This window comes from Hemiscyllium ocellatum, chromosome 14 (genome assembly GCF_020745735.1).
Source record: "Hemiscyllium ocellatum isolate sHemOce1 chromosome 14, sHemOce1.pat.X.cur, whole genome shotgun sequence".
Taxonomy (NCBI): domain Eukaryota; kingdom Metazoa; phylum Chordata; class Chondrichthyes; order Orectolobiformes; family Hemiscylliidae; genus Hemiscyllium; species Hemiscyllium ocellatum.
Window position 1 is genome coordinate 22,643,161 of NC_083414.1, and position 14,916 is coordinate 22,658,076.

The following is a 14,916-nucleotide window of genomic DNA, read 5'->3' on the forward strand; positions in this document are numbered from 1 at the left end:
TGCGGCACAAATTTGGCCCTAGTTCCAAGTCAGAATTGCATAAGGGAAGCTTACCATTATTGATATCTTGCAAAGATGAAAGAACGGTTTACTGTTTTACATGAAAAAGACAAGAAATAGTCAAATTTAGGAGAGATTAAACTACTTTAGATTACTGATGTTTTGAAAAATATTTAAAACTGTCATACCAATTAACTTTCCTTAAAACCTTCAAAACAACCAGGAAACAAAACACGAACATGAAAGAATCAGCTTGGAAAGATTACACAATTTCAACTTTGCAGGAACACCCCGGATAAATCTGCTGAACATATATCTGCTTATTTGAGGCAACGTAGTTTAATCTCTCCTAAATTTGACTAAATCTGAGATGCCTAGATTACTTGAGCTCTTCCCTGCTTTTTGGTTTTCTCTTATGTACGTGAGTTCAGTTGTCTTAAAGTATTTATAGAATCACTACAGTGTGGCAGCAGGCCATTCAGCCCATTGAGTCCACATCAACCCTCCAAAGAGCATCCCACCCAGACCCATTCCCCTACCCTATCTTTGTAACCCTACATTTCCCATGACTAGTCAACCTAACCTGCACATCTTTGGACACTATGGGCAATTTAGCATGGCCACTCCACCTAGCCTGCACATCCTTGGACACTATGGGCAATTTAGCATGGCCACTCCACCTAGCCTGCACATCTTTAGGTTGTGGAAGGAAACCCATGTAAACACAGGGAGACTATGCAAACTTCACGCTGACAGTCGCCCGAGGTTGGAATTGAACCTGGCTCTCTTGTGCTGTGAGTTGACTTCTTTTTCTTAACAAAGGTCAGAAAGATGCCTTGGCCAAGAAAGCACAGGAAAGTTAAATGATTCGAATTAATGAAACATTTACAAAGTTGAACTTCTTTGTTATACAGAGAATCAGATGGCCGGGGACCGCTAGTAGGTTAAGTTCAGGAGACAACCTGTCATAGTCAAAGGGCAGTTTTTATTTCATTTTGTAGAAGTCTCCAGGTTTTGAGCTGGAAAGGAATCTCCAACTGTTCAGAGCTGAAAAAAGTGTCTTAAACTGCTTCTACTGTTCAAGGACACAGGATAGAAAGAGTTATTTGAGTAAGAAATTAGAGTTAAGTTAGGATTGATAATTTACCTGATCTATCAAGTCAAATTTCACTCTCATCTGCTTGCTATCAGCTGTGATAATAATAAAATATCAAAGACCTACCACATTAACTGCCTTTCTTTCTCGATGTGTGCTGCTGGACTGCTGTTTTCCAGTATTTTCTGTTTTTTTGTAATTCTCCATCATCCTGTCTTGGTGACTATCTTGGATCACCTGTGACTCTTTACAGATTCAAGCTCCATTTCCAGCTTATGAACAAAAAATTCAAGGTTGATATTTCAATGCAGTATTCAATAGGCATTGCACAGCAGTGCCACTCTTTGGATGAGAGGGCAAACCAAAGTCTCCTCTGCCTGCTTGGCTGTAAAAGATCCTGTATTCAGGAAGAACAAGAGAGTTATCCCAGATATCTTGGCCAATGTTATCCCTTTGTCAATTCACCAAAGTAGATTATCTTGTAATTATCCCATTATACTGTGTGAATATTAACTCCATAAAATGTAAGAGCAGAAATATGCTACTCAGCCCGTTAGGTCAGCTCCACCATTCAGTGAAATCATGGCTGATTTGATAATCCTCAACTCTACTTTGCTGCCTTTTCCCTATAACTCTTGATTTCCTGACTGATTAGAAAATGTGTCCATCTGACTATACTTTGTGGTCCTGGACTTTGCTATATGGGGAAACAACTCTCTGCATTTACCCTTTCAAGTCCCTTAAGAAGTTTGCCTGTTTCAAGAAAGTTGCCTCATTTTTCTAAATTCCAATGAGTACAGGCTCAGTCTCCTGAACCTCTCCTTGTTAGACAGTTGCCCCATACCTGATATCATGGTAATGAACCTTCTCTGAACTGCCTCTAGCACCAAACTATCTTACCTTAAATAAGGAGTTCAAAACCATTTATTGTATTTCATCTGCGGTCTGGCTAGTATCGTGTATAATTTTAGCAAAACATCCTCCCATTTATATTCCATTCCCTTTGAATTGAGATGTTGGCTTTTCTGAATTATGCACACGGAGTCAACTTTGTCAATGTTTAATTAATCACTTTGTCTGTAGTTTTCTGCATATTTCTTTTAATAATATTCAGCTCCTCTATTCTTTCTACCAAAGTTCCTAACTTCACGTTTTCCAACAGCATATTCTATCCACTAGATTTTTGTCCATTCGCTTAACCTGTCCCTATCCCTCTGTAGATTTTTTGTTATCCTCACCAGTTGCCTTCCCACCTATTTCTGTAACATCCACAAACTTGGTGAGAGAACATTTAGTTTTTCTCATCCAAGTCATTAATGTATATTGTAAATAATTGTGGCCACAGCAGTGATCCCTTGCTGCTAGTTACAGGTTGCCAACCTGAAAATGCCCCCTCATCCTAACTCTCTGTCTTGTATTAATTAGGCAGTCCTTGATGTATTGCAAGCATTCTATCCTCGCCACTGTGAACTCTTCTCATAAAGTAATATGCAGATGAAATACTGTAAATGGTTTTGAACTCCTTATTTAAAGTAAGATAGTTTGGCACTAGAGGCAGTCCAGAGAAGGTTCATTAGCCTGGTATCAGGTATGGGGCAACTGTCTAAATGTCTTCTAAAATTCAGCATCTACTGTTGTTTCTTTATCCTGCTTGTTACCTCTGCAAAGAATTCTAGCAAATTCACCAGGCATGATTTCATCTACATTAAGTCATGCTAGCCCTGTTTAATCGAAGTATGAAATGCTTGTTTACTACATTACAACAGTTGGTATTTCAATCCTTCAGTTGGTATTTCGTTTGTTATAAAGTGCTTTGAGTCCTCCGATGATCATGAAAAGCACCGTATAACACCTTGTTTTTCTTTTAAAATGTTACCACTTTTGTTGTCTTCATAGGCATTGAACTATTTCCAATTTCATATCCTCTCCATCAGAAAGACAAACTGTCCTCCTGTTGCACCACTGCCCTCTGTCCCTGACCCAGCGAATCTGCTACTGGAACTATTCAGTACTGAGGATCATTCTATTGTTTTCCTGGGTGGCCTCTCACCTTCCATCATCTGAAAGCTTCAGCACATCTATAACTTAACTGTTCTTACCCTCCAGTTGACCTTTCACTCCTGTTCTTCTAATCCACCCACTGGCTCTTCATTTCCCCTGTAATTTCTCTCTGAAATTCTCTCACTCATTTTACTCAGAGTATGGAGTAGATGTGGCCAGTATTGATGATCTTCTGAAAAACTTCAAAAATCTTATTGGCCACCATAGTTCCAGAACGGAACATAAACAACTGTTAGGATTAAGATTTCAACATGGCCTGCAAGGCAGGTGAAATGTGCTGGAAAATTTATTTTAGTATTTCAAGGAATTATTGAATGAAACCTTATTAAGTTGATACTCAGACTTGTATTGTTTAAATTTACATAACCAAACTAAATTTTAATTGTTTGAATTTGCTGAAAGCAAAATAAAGTTATAAACATGAAGGAGAATGATTTAGAATAGTTGTGAAATCAAGATGTTATGTAGTGCATTTTCATATTTACTCACTTAAAAGGTGAGATGCAATAAACGTAAACTAATTTCAGTAATATCAATTTTATTGGAAAGACACAGCAATGTTGAATTGAATTGAATTTATTGTCACATGTACCGAGGCACAGTGAAAAGCTTTGTCTTGCGAACAATACAGGAAGATAACAGAGTTAAGTCGCATAGATAAGTAAACAATAGGTAAACAGCGACAGAAACAAAAACACAGGTGCAGGCAAATGTTAAGAGTTTGTGAGTCCATTCAGTATCCGAACAACAGTAGGGTAGAAACATTACATAACTGGCTGGTGCATGTGCTCAGGCTTCTGTGCCTTCTCCCTGATAGTTGAGGTTGTAGAAAAACATTGCCAGGGTGATTGTCCTGGCCGAGTTCACCACACTCTGTAACCGTCTCCGATCTTGCCATACCAGGTAATGATACATACAGACAGAATGCTTTCGATGGCGCACCTATAAATGTTGGCAAGGATATTCGCCGTCATGCCAAATTTCCTCAGCTGCCTGAGGAAGAAATGACGTTGTTGGGCCTTTGTAACCAGTGTGTCCACATGAAGAGTCCAGGAAAGCTTGTTGTGCATGATCACGCCCAGGAGTTTGACACTCTCCACTCGGACCACCTCTGTGCTGTTAATGTGTAAGGGGGGGCATGAGTAACATTCCCGTTGAAAATCAATAATGAGTTCCTTGGTTTTGCCGGCATTGAGAGCTAGGTTGTTCTCCGTGCGGCATTTTCCAGGTCTTCCACCTCCTGTCTGTAGTCTGTTTCGTCGCCATCTGCAATTGTTATCAAAGAATTATACGGAAATTCATTGAGCTTATAGGTTTTACATTAATCACAGCTTAGATACATTGTTCAGTTTTGATCATGCTACAAAAGCATGCTTTAATTAAAATAGAGAAAACTGGAAAACAGATCCTGCACATACTGATGAAATTTGGAAAGCTTAGAAAATTAATTCTCTAATTCAACATTTTGGATACAGTCAATTTCAAAACATTACACATGATCTCTAAAGCAGAGCAATTATTTGCAAAAACAAGACTCAGTGAAACTGTTAAAACTTAAAAATTGGGGATCCAAGATGGCGGCGACCCAGCAAGACTGAGTCCACAGTGCTCTACCCAAAACTTGGGAAAAGTGGGCTATCCACCCCCACCACACTCACTAAACCATTTATAATAGTTGTTAACCTTAAATAGTTACCTATTAGTACATTTAAATAGTCTAATACTAGCTGGAAAATGAGTAAAGGGAAGGGAACAGGCGGCTCTAAGAAAGCAGGGACCCCTCCCCCACCCTCTCCCTCTTCATCTGCAACAAAGGTGTCTTCAGCTACTTCAGGAGATTTACCAATGAAGATGAGCTTTGAGGAGATGTTTGCCAGGTGGGAGGCGAAGATTGATGCTTTTATCGATGAGTCTCGGCAGAGCAGAGAAGCACTATCAGCCGAGCTGCAGAAGCAGGGCAGAGACATTCAGGAATTGGAATGCCGAGTCAGAGAGGTGGAGTCGAAGGCCGCAGCCTCAGAGACTGGGATAAAATCAACAGCCGATCACATCCGTTTTCTCGAGAATTGAGTCCAGAACCTAGAAAACCACATTGATGACCTCGAAAATCGATGTCGTAGAAAAAATATTCGGTTGTTGGGCCTGCCCGAACAGGAAGAGGGAGGTCAGCTAACAGCATTCTTAGAGCATTGGCTGCCACAACTTTTAAATCTGCATAATGGATCAGGCCGGGTAAGGGTAGAATGGGCCTACCGGGTCACAGTACGTGGGCCCGGCTCAATCCAGCGCCCACGCCCGGTCCTGTTCCAGCTGCAGAGCTATAGGGAGAGGCAGATGCTCCTGGAAGCCTCAAGAAATCTGGGAAAAGATCCCCAAGCTATGACCCACAAAGGATCCAGGATCATGCTGTTCCAGGACTTCTCCCCAGCTTTGGTCCGAAAGAGGAAGGCATTCGATGAGGCGAAGAAGCGTTTAAGGGACTTAAATATCCAGTACTCCTTACGATATCCAGCGACGCTACGCCTTAGCCACGAAGGATCCATATATAACTTCGGATCACCGGAGAAGGCTAAGGAATTCTTGGACTCTCTTAAATAAACTGTAAGAGATTGTGGACGCTGGTCTGCCTTTCCCATTATTTTGGTTTACATCCCTTCATCTTTTCTTATCTTTGCCCCTATGTGTGTATGTATATATATATATGTTGGGGCGTTTGGTTAATGTTGATGGGGAGAGGTGGTTACCTTATTCTATTTTACTTCTGTTTTTAGGAGCGGGGTTGTTTTTCTTTCCCCTGTTATTTTGTGGTATTATATTTAAGTATTACATGTTGAGATTGTAATCTTATAGTTATATATGGTATTAATATTCCCAAATATATTTAGATGTGGGTGGGGGTGGGGTGTTCACTGTTAACTCTAGCTTTATATTATATTTGAATTCTCCTCATTTTATTGAGGAACACCTGGGTCAAGGGTGGGGCACTGGTTGGAAGAGGGTAAGATGGACTGTGGGAGAGGAAGTGACGCTCCCTGGGAACAAGGGAGAAAATCTCCAATTCGGAATGTTTTATATTTTTTATACTTAGAAAGAGTTTTTTGTTATATTGTTTTGAGTGTATCAGAGAATCTTTACTTTTGTAAATCTTGTATGCTCCATGCTCGGGATGTTCTAGATAGGGTTTCCCCTCCCGAGGGGTCTCGGATCTGTCCAGATGATTATGGCTGAACAGTCGGTTAAGTGGTGCACCTGGAATGTCAGGGGGAGTAATTCGCCAGTTAAAAGGAAGAAAATATTATCAAATCTTAAGAAGGAGAGAGTTGATATAGCTCTCCTACAGGAGACACACCTGTCGGATAAAGAACACTTAAAATTACGACAGGGCGGATTTGATCAGGCCTTTTTTTCCTCTTTTAATTCAAAAAGCAGGGGAGTCGTTATCCTTGTCCGGAAGAACTTCCCTTTGAAAATTCTAAATCAGATAAAAGATGAATCTGGATGATATATTTTGATTAAAGCCCTCATAAATGGAGAGGAATATGGGATCTTAAATGTATACTGCCCCCCGGCACACCCCTTTAAATTCATAACGGAAGCTTTTTCAAAACTGATGGCCTTTGGTGCCCGTCATACAATTATAGGGGGAGACTTTAATTGTATTATGGATCCGGAAATAGACAGGATTCCCAAGAGTGCCGCTGGAGTATCTCCCAGATCTAGACAACTGGCGGACCTGAATAAAGAATTAGGATTGGTAGATGTATGGAGATGTCTCCATCCACAGGGTAGAGATTTTTCTTTCTACTCTAATCCACATAAATGTCACACAAGAATTGATATGTTTTTTGCCCCATCGATTTTTCTAAACTCTATAGCAACCTGTAAAATAGGTACTATAGCAATCTCTGACCATGCCGCTGTATACATGGAAACTAAGGTAAAGAACAATGGGACATCTGCTCGGCATTGGCGTATGGACCCCTTCCTGATAAAAGATAGCAAATTTTTAAAGTACTTCTCCCAAGAACTTAAAACCTTTTTAGAAATTAATACTGGTACGGCTAGCAATCCGTCAATGATGTGGGAGACCATCAAAGCTTATGCACGAGGTTTGATCATCTCCTATTCAGCGACCCAGAGGAAAATGAAGGGAGAGCAACAGCGTCTGCTCGAAGCTCGCCTAAAAGCAGCTGAAACAGCATACGCTGATAGACCTTCTATCACAAAATTGCAGAGGATTACAGCTCTTAGGACAGCTTTAAACACCGCGCTTACTCAAACGGCTAAAAGGGAAATATTATTTGCGAAACAAAGATTATATGAATATGGCGACAAACCGGGTAGATACTTAGCATTTCTTGCAAAGAAAAAGAAAGCCCCTCAAACTATTCCGACCATCAAGGAAAGTACAGGTACCCTGACTCATGATCATAAAAAGATCCATGCGACCTTTAAAGAATTTTATTCTGAACTATATAGATCGCAGGATTGTGAAGATAGGATTAGGAGGATGCAGTCATTTTTAAAAAATTTGACCTTCCCGGGCCTGACTCCGGAACAGGTGTCGGCCCTAAATACCCCTTTAACAGTCCAAGAAATACTTGAGGCAATTAGGCAACTTCAGAGCGGAAAAGCACCGGGCCCAGATGGTTTTCAAGCTGAATTCTATAAAGAATTTACAGGAATATTGGTTGACCCACTTATGGATATGTATAATTTTGCGCATAGTCAGGTCTGTCTCCCGCCCACGCTGAAAGAAGCAAATATTTCTCTTATCCTCAAAAAAGGAAAAGACCCAGAAGATTGTGCATCTTACAGACCAATATCCTTACTAAATGTAGACTTTAAAATTCTCTCAAAAATGTTAGCACTAAGACTAGAAAGGGTATTGCCATATATTATAAAGGAGGACCAGACGAGATTTATTAAGGGCCGCAGATCATCCAATAATATCAGAACGGTCTTGAATATGATCCAAGCCTGTCATCAGGGAAAGATACCAGGAGTAGTAATTTCATTGGATGCGGAAAAGGCAATTGATAGGGTTGAATGGTCATATTTATTTTACACATTGGAAAGGTTTGGCGTTGGACAAGTGTTTACCAAATGGGTTTCAACATTGTATAATGACCCCAAAGCAGCTGTTATTACTGATGGGTTAAGATCGGATGGCTTCAGTGTGGGTAGGGGCTGCCGTCAAGGATGTCCTCTCTCACCATTGTTGTTTACACTGATAATCGAACCATTAGCAGAAGCCATCCGGACTGATCCTAATATAACGGCCCCGAGGATTGGTACAGGTAAACACAAAATTACCCTCTATGCAGATGACGTTCTCTTATTCCTCAGTAATCCTTTAATGTCAGTGCCTCGTCTAATTCAAGTTATTAATACATTTAGTGCATTCTCAGGCTATAAAATTAATTTTTCAAAATCGGAAGCCATGCCAATGGGTGGTCTGGCAATGATACCCCACTTAATGGACGGATCCCCTTTTCCCTTCCGTTGGTCCCTGGAGGGCTTCTTATATTTAGGTATTTTTATCACGCCAGTATTTGATCAGCTGTATAGGGCTAATTTTGTACAATTAATGGAAAGGATAAGGCAGGACCTCCAGCGATGGAGAGACCTTCCGATTTCCTGGCTAGGGAGAATAGCATTAATTAAAATGAATGTTCTGCCCCGTCTCTTATATCCTATGAGAATGCTCCCGCTGATGCTGCCAAGGCTAGCCCTACGTAAATTATATGGCTGGTTGGGCTCCTTTATTTGGAACCATAGACGGCCCCTTATTAAGCTGAAGAAGCTACAGCTTCCACAGGCAAGGGGAGGACTGGACTTCCCAGACTTTAGGAAATATCAGTTAAGCTCCCTACTAAGTTACATAGCTGATTGGATTTCATCTGATCCACAATCAATTTGGCTGGATGTCGAAGCCTCCCAAGTAAAATACCCACTTATTAACCTTTTATTTTCAGATAAGAGGAAAATCATTACAGACCACTGTAAAAATCCCATAATATTAAACACAATTAAGGCCTGGAATATAATGCGGCAAAATGAGGGTAACTCACATAAAACATCCCCCCATGCACCAATAGTAGGCGCATGGGAATTCCAACCGGGGATTACAGATGCCACCTTTAAACTCTGGAGATCCAGGGCATCTCATGCTTAGGGGACCTATTTAAAGATGGGATCCTGATGTCCTTTGAGCAGCTGCGTCTGAAATTCGGAATACCTAATGGGGATCTCTTTCGATACTTCCAAGTTCGAGATTATATACAGAGGAAGACTACATTAATAGATAGTCTTTATAAATCAGACAGAGAACGTAATGTCTTACGACCAGCGGGGGCATCCTCCGTTAGTACTATATACCATTTGCTACATGATGGAGTCTCAGGAGACATGGATGACCTGCTTAAAACATGGGAGCAGGACTTGGGGCTAGAAATCTCTGAGGATATGTGGAATGACATTTGGGAAAATGCTAGAAGAATTGCTATCTGTAACAGAACTCAGGCTATCCAACTAAAGATACTTCATAGGGCCCATATAGCTCCGGCTCGACTGGCAAAATATAAGGCAGGAGCATCTCCAATGTGTCCTAAATGCAAAATAGAGGTGGGTACTCTTGTACATTGTCTGTGGACTTGTCAGAAAATCCGCAGATACTGGACTAAAGTGGCAAATACCCTGACAGAAATTTTAGGAACGGAAATTAGGGTGGACCCTGTATCTCTCCTTTTGGGCTTTTCGAACCTCTCATCTCTGGATATGCATGGGAAGAGACTATTTTCTATTCTCTCTTTCTGTGCAAGGAAAAATATTTTGGTGAACTGGGTGGCTGAGGGCCCCCCTGGACTTTCAAATTGGCACAGATTAATTATGGAATATATCCCCCTTGACTTCCTCACAAATATGGTGCACCGAAAGACCGAATTATTTTATAAAATATGGCAGCCCTTTTTGAATTATATAAATGTAGATATTTCGGCTATCCTAACAAGGGCTTTTATTTAGTGAAGAATTCAGACCGGGCTGCTCCGGGGCCCCTTGGGAGAGGAATCCTGCGCAAATACGGGTTTTATTATATTTGATGTTTATACATTCCGAGCATGTAAGAGACTTAGGTATACACTCTGGTTAGTTATAGGTTAGATTAGTAGAAAGTTGAGGTTTTTTTTTCTTTCTTTTTTCGTTTCTTTTTTTGTTTTCTTTCTTTCTCTTTTCTTTGTTAAATTATGACTATTGTATATATGATTTAATTGTACATCAATGTTTGTATTTGAGAGTTTTGTTTATTTTTGTAAATTTGCAAAAATGTTAAATTTCAATAAAAATATCTACAAAAAGAACTTAAAAATTACCTGGAAATTTTCTCATCATCTCTGATTTAAGAAGCAAAAGAAAGAGGATGGGAAAAATTGTGGCTGTAAGAGTTACTCCTTTTTTGAGGAATTTTAGGTGTTCCTAAAAGGTTATTTCCTCGAATTCCAGGAGCAGCAATTACTGTTTTATGTGCTGTTGCATTGTTTTGGAACTTTGGGGAAAAAAAAACGCTCAAAGCAATAACACTTTTAAAAGGATAAAGACAGACAAAAGGCAGTGATCACATGGTAGTGAGGGAGAGAGAGAAAGAAACCTACGCTGCTAACTGACATAGCAGCAAATCTGCACAGTTACTGCCTTCACTGTTTGAGGTGATGTATCTCTGGATATCAGAGTGCATCTAGGAAAAATTAATAAACAGCGAAATTCACAGCTGATCTTGGAGGAACCTGTGTGGGAGAGCTCAGCCCAGAAACAGATAAGTGCATAATTTTTTAACATGCAACCTTAATGTAAGTCTACAGTAGTGAGTAGAGTGGGTTATTTCGGACAGAAAAAGATAGACCAGGTATAAAAGTTGAAGTTCTAAATTGGAGGAAGACTGATTTTGACAGTTTCAGGCAAGAACTTTCAAAAGCTGATTGGGGTAGATGTTTGCAGGTAAAGGGATGGCTGGAAAATGGGAAGCCTTCGGAAATGAGATGACAAGAGTCCAGAGACAGTATTTTCCTGTTAGGGTGAAAGGAAAGGCTGGTAGGTGTAGAGAAAGCTGGATGACGAGAGAAATTGAGGGTTTGGTTAAGAAAAAGAAGGAAGCATATGCCAAGTATGCCAAGTTTGTGGGCGGCACGGTGGCACAGTGATTAGCACTTCTGCCTCACAGCGCCTGAGACCCAGGTTCAATTCCCGACTCAGGCGACTGACTGTGTGGAGTTTGCACCTTCTCCCCGTGTCTGCGTGGGTTTCCTCCGGGTGCTCCGGTTTCCTCCCACAGTCCAAAGATGTGCGGGTCAGGTGAATTGGCCATGCTAAATTGCCCGTAGTGTTAGGTAAGGGGTAAATGTAAGGGTATGGGTGGGTTTCGCTTCGGCGGGTCGGTGTGGACTTGTTGGGCCGAAGGGCCTGTTTCCACACTGTAAGTCTAATCTAATCTTAAAAAGTATAGACAAGAGGGATCAAATGAATCCTTACAAGAGTGTAAAGGCAGTAGGAGTATTCTTCAGAGAGAAATCAGGAGGGCAAAAAGAAGTTCAGGAGAATCCAAAGGGATTTTATAAATAAATTAAGGACAAAAGGGTAACGAAAGAGAGAATAGGACCCCTCAAAGATCAGCAAGGCAGCCTATGTGTGGAGCTGCAGGAGATTGGGGATATACTAAACAAGTATTTTGCATCAGTGTTTACTGTGGAGAAGGACATGGAAGATATAGAATGTGAGGAAATAGATGGTGACATCTTGAAAAATGTCCATATTACAGAGGAGGAAGTATTGGATGTCTTGAAACCTATAAAAATGGATATATCCTTAGGTGTACCCTAGATCTCTATGAGAAGCTGGGGAAGTGATTGCTGGGCCTCTTACTGAGATATTTGTATCATTGATATTCACAGGTGAGGTGCCAGAAGACTGGAGTTTGGCTAATGTGCCACAGTTTAAGAAAGGTGGTAAGGACAAGCCAGGGAACTATAGACCAGTGAGCCTGACATTGGTGGGCAAGTTGTTGGAGGGAATCCTGAGGGACAGGATTTATATGTATTTGGAAAGGCAAGGACTGGTTGTAAGTTTGCTTGCTGAGCTGGAAGGTTCATTATCAGAAGTTTTGTCTCCATACTAGATAACATCATTGGTGAGCCTTTGATGAAGCACTGGTGGTATGACCCACTTTCTATTTGTGTGTTTAGGTTTCTTTAGGTTGGTGATGTCATTTCCATGTTTTTTTCTGAAAGGGTGGCAAATGGGGTCCATGTCGATGTGTTTGTTGATAGAGTTCTGATTGGAATGCCATGCTTCTAGGAATTCTTGTGCATGTCTCTGGCTTGTCCTAAGATGGATGTGTCGTCCAAGTTGAAGTAGTGTTTTTATTCATTGTATGTAAGGATACTAGTGATGTCTTTTTGTGGCTAGTTGATGTTCATGTTACCTGGTGGCTAATTTTCAGCCTATCTGTCCTGTTAAGTGTTTGTTATAGATCTTGCAAGGTATCTTGTAAATGATGTTCGTTTTGTAGGGTCTTTTAAATTAATTAGCTGCTGTTTTAGTGTGTTGGTGGGTTTGTGGACTACCATGATGCCAAGAGGTCTCACTAGTGTGGCAATCATTTCTGAGATGCCTTTGATGCAGGAGAGAGTGGGCACGTTTTGTCTGTTTGTTTGGAACTGTAACAAATACTATGAACAAATACATCGACTTAGACACCATTTACCACCCCCTGAGAAATAGAACAGGAAATGTCATCACTAACCCAAGGAAACTTAAATATGTAAATAGAAAGCGGGTTATAATGCTAGTGCTTCACTGGAGGCTTACCCATGATGTTACCTAGTATGGTGACGAAACGTCTGAAAACGAACCTTTCAGCTCAGCAAGCTAACTTACATCCAGAACTTCAACTTGAGCTGCATGTCTTCTCAAATGACGCTGAGGCAAGGACTGATTAGGGGCAGTCAGCATGGCTTTTTGCGTGGGAAATCTTGTCTCATGAACTTGATTGAGTTTTTCATAAAAGTAATAAAGAGGATTGATGAGGCCAGAATGGTAGACGTGATCTATGTGGACTTCCGGAAGGCGTTTGACAAGGTTCCCCATGGGAAACTGGTTAGCAAGGTCAGATCTCCAGCGATATAAGGAAAACTAGTCATTTGGATACAGAACTGGCTTGAAGTTGAAGACTTCAGTGGACTTGAAGGTGGTAGTGGAGGGTTTCTTTCAGACTGGAGACCTGTTACCATTGGTGTGCCACAAGGATTGGTGCTGGCTCCACTACTTTTTGTCATTTATATGATTTGGATGTGAACTTAGGAGGTATGGTTAGTAAGTTTGCAGATGACACCAAAATTGGAGGTGTAGTGGACAGCAAAGAAAGTTATCTCAGAGTACAACAAAAGCTTGATCAGGTGGGCCAATGGGCTGAGGAGTGGCAGATGAAGTTTAATTTAGATAAATGCAAGGTGCAGCATTTTGGAAATGCAAATCAGAGTGGGACATATACACTTATTGATAAGTTCCTAGGGAGTGTTACTGAACAAAGAGACCTTGGAGTGCAGCTTCATAGTTGCTTGAAAGTAAATCTGAAGATAGATAGGATAGTAAAGAAGGCATATGGTATGCTTTTCTTTGTTGGTCAGAACGTTGAGTACAGGAATTGGAAGGTTATGTTGTGGCTGTATAGGATGTTGGTTAGGCCACTTTTGGAATATTGTGTGCAATGCTGTTTTCCTTCCTATCAGAAGGATGTTGTGAAACTTGAAAGGGTTCAAAGAAGATTTACAAGGATGTTGCTAGGGTTGTAGGGTTTGAGCTAAAGGGAGAGGCTGAATAGGCTGAGGCGGTTTTCCCTGGAGCGTCGGAGGCTGAGGGGTGACCTTATAGAGGTTTATAAAATCATGAGGAGCATGCATAGAACAAATAAACAAGATCTTTTCCCTGGGTGGGGAGAGTCCAGAGCTAGAAGACACAGGTTTGGGGTGAGGAGAGAAAGATATAAAAGAGACCTAAGGGACAACTTTTTCCACTCAAAGGGTGATGCATGTATGTATGGAATGATCTGCCAGAGGAAGTGGTGGAGGCTGTTTCAATTATAGCAGTTAATAGGCATCTGGAGGGGTATGCAAATAAGAAGGGTTTAGAGAGATATGGACCAAGCTTTGGCAAATGGGACTAGATTTGTTTAGGATGTCTGTTCAGCATGGACGAGTTGGACTGAAGTGTCTGTTTCCATGCTATACATCTCTATGATTCTTATGAATCCTATGGGTCTTGCTACAGTCTAATTTTGTAAACCACTCCAGCCGTGTTGACCACCTTCTAATAATCTTTTGATTCAGATGTCTCGTACTTCATTCCTTCTTTTACCTCCATTAAGTACGTCCTAGTTTGACAGAAACCTTGGAAGCAGATCTCATAGCTGCTGCTTCTCTCCTATCTCCCTTTATGACCTCATATACACTACTTGGGATGGTAGTCGAGGTAGGAAAACTTTCCTCCCTTGAAAAAATACGGGGATGTTGATGACTTCTGCTGTAAAATGGGGATATTTATTTTGTATTCCGATGTGGAAAATTCTATCAATAGCCTATGGACAATTGTTAGTAGGCTTGTATGTGGGTAGTAGCCATTTGGGCAAAGGGCCAGAGTTCTGCCAGAATTCTGGAATTTCATTTCAGTACGGTTTCTGTATTTTTTTAAAGAATAGGGGAAGAGGGGTG

The 14,916-nt window shown here is 40.8% G+C and overlaps 1 protein-coding gene across 1 annotated transcript in view; it reads left to right on the top strand.

Moving 5' to 3' along the window:
• Positions 1-14,916, top strand: part of iars1 (isoleucyl-tRNA synthetase 1) — a 190,122-nt gene that overhangs the window by 32,627 nt on the left and 142,579 nt on the right. The window lies entirely within an intron of this gene.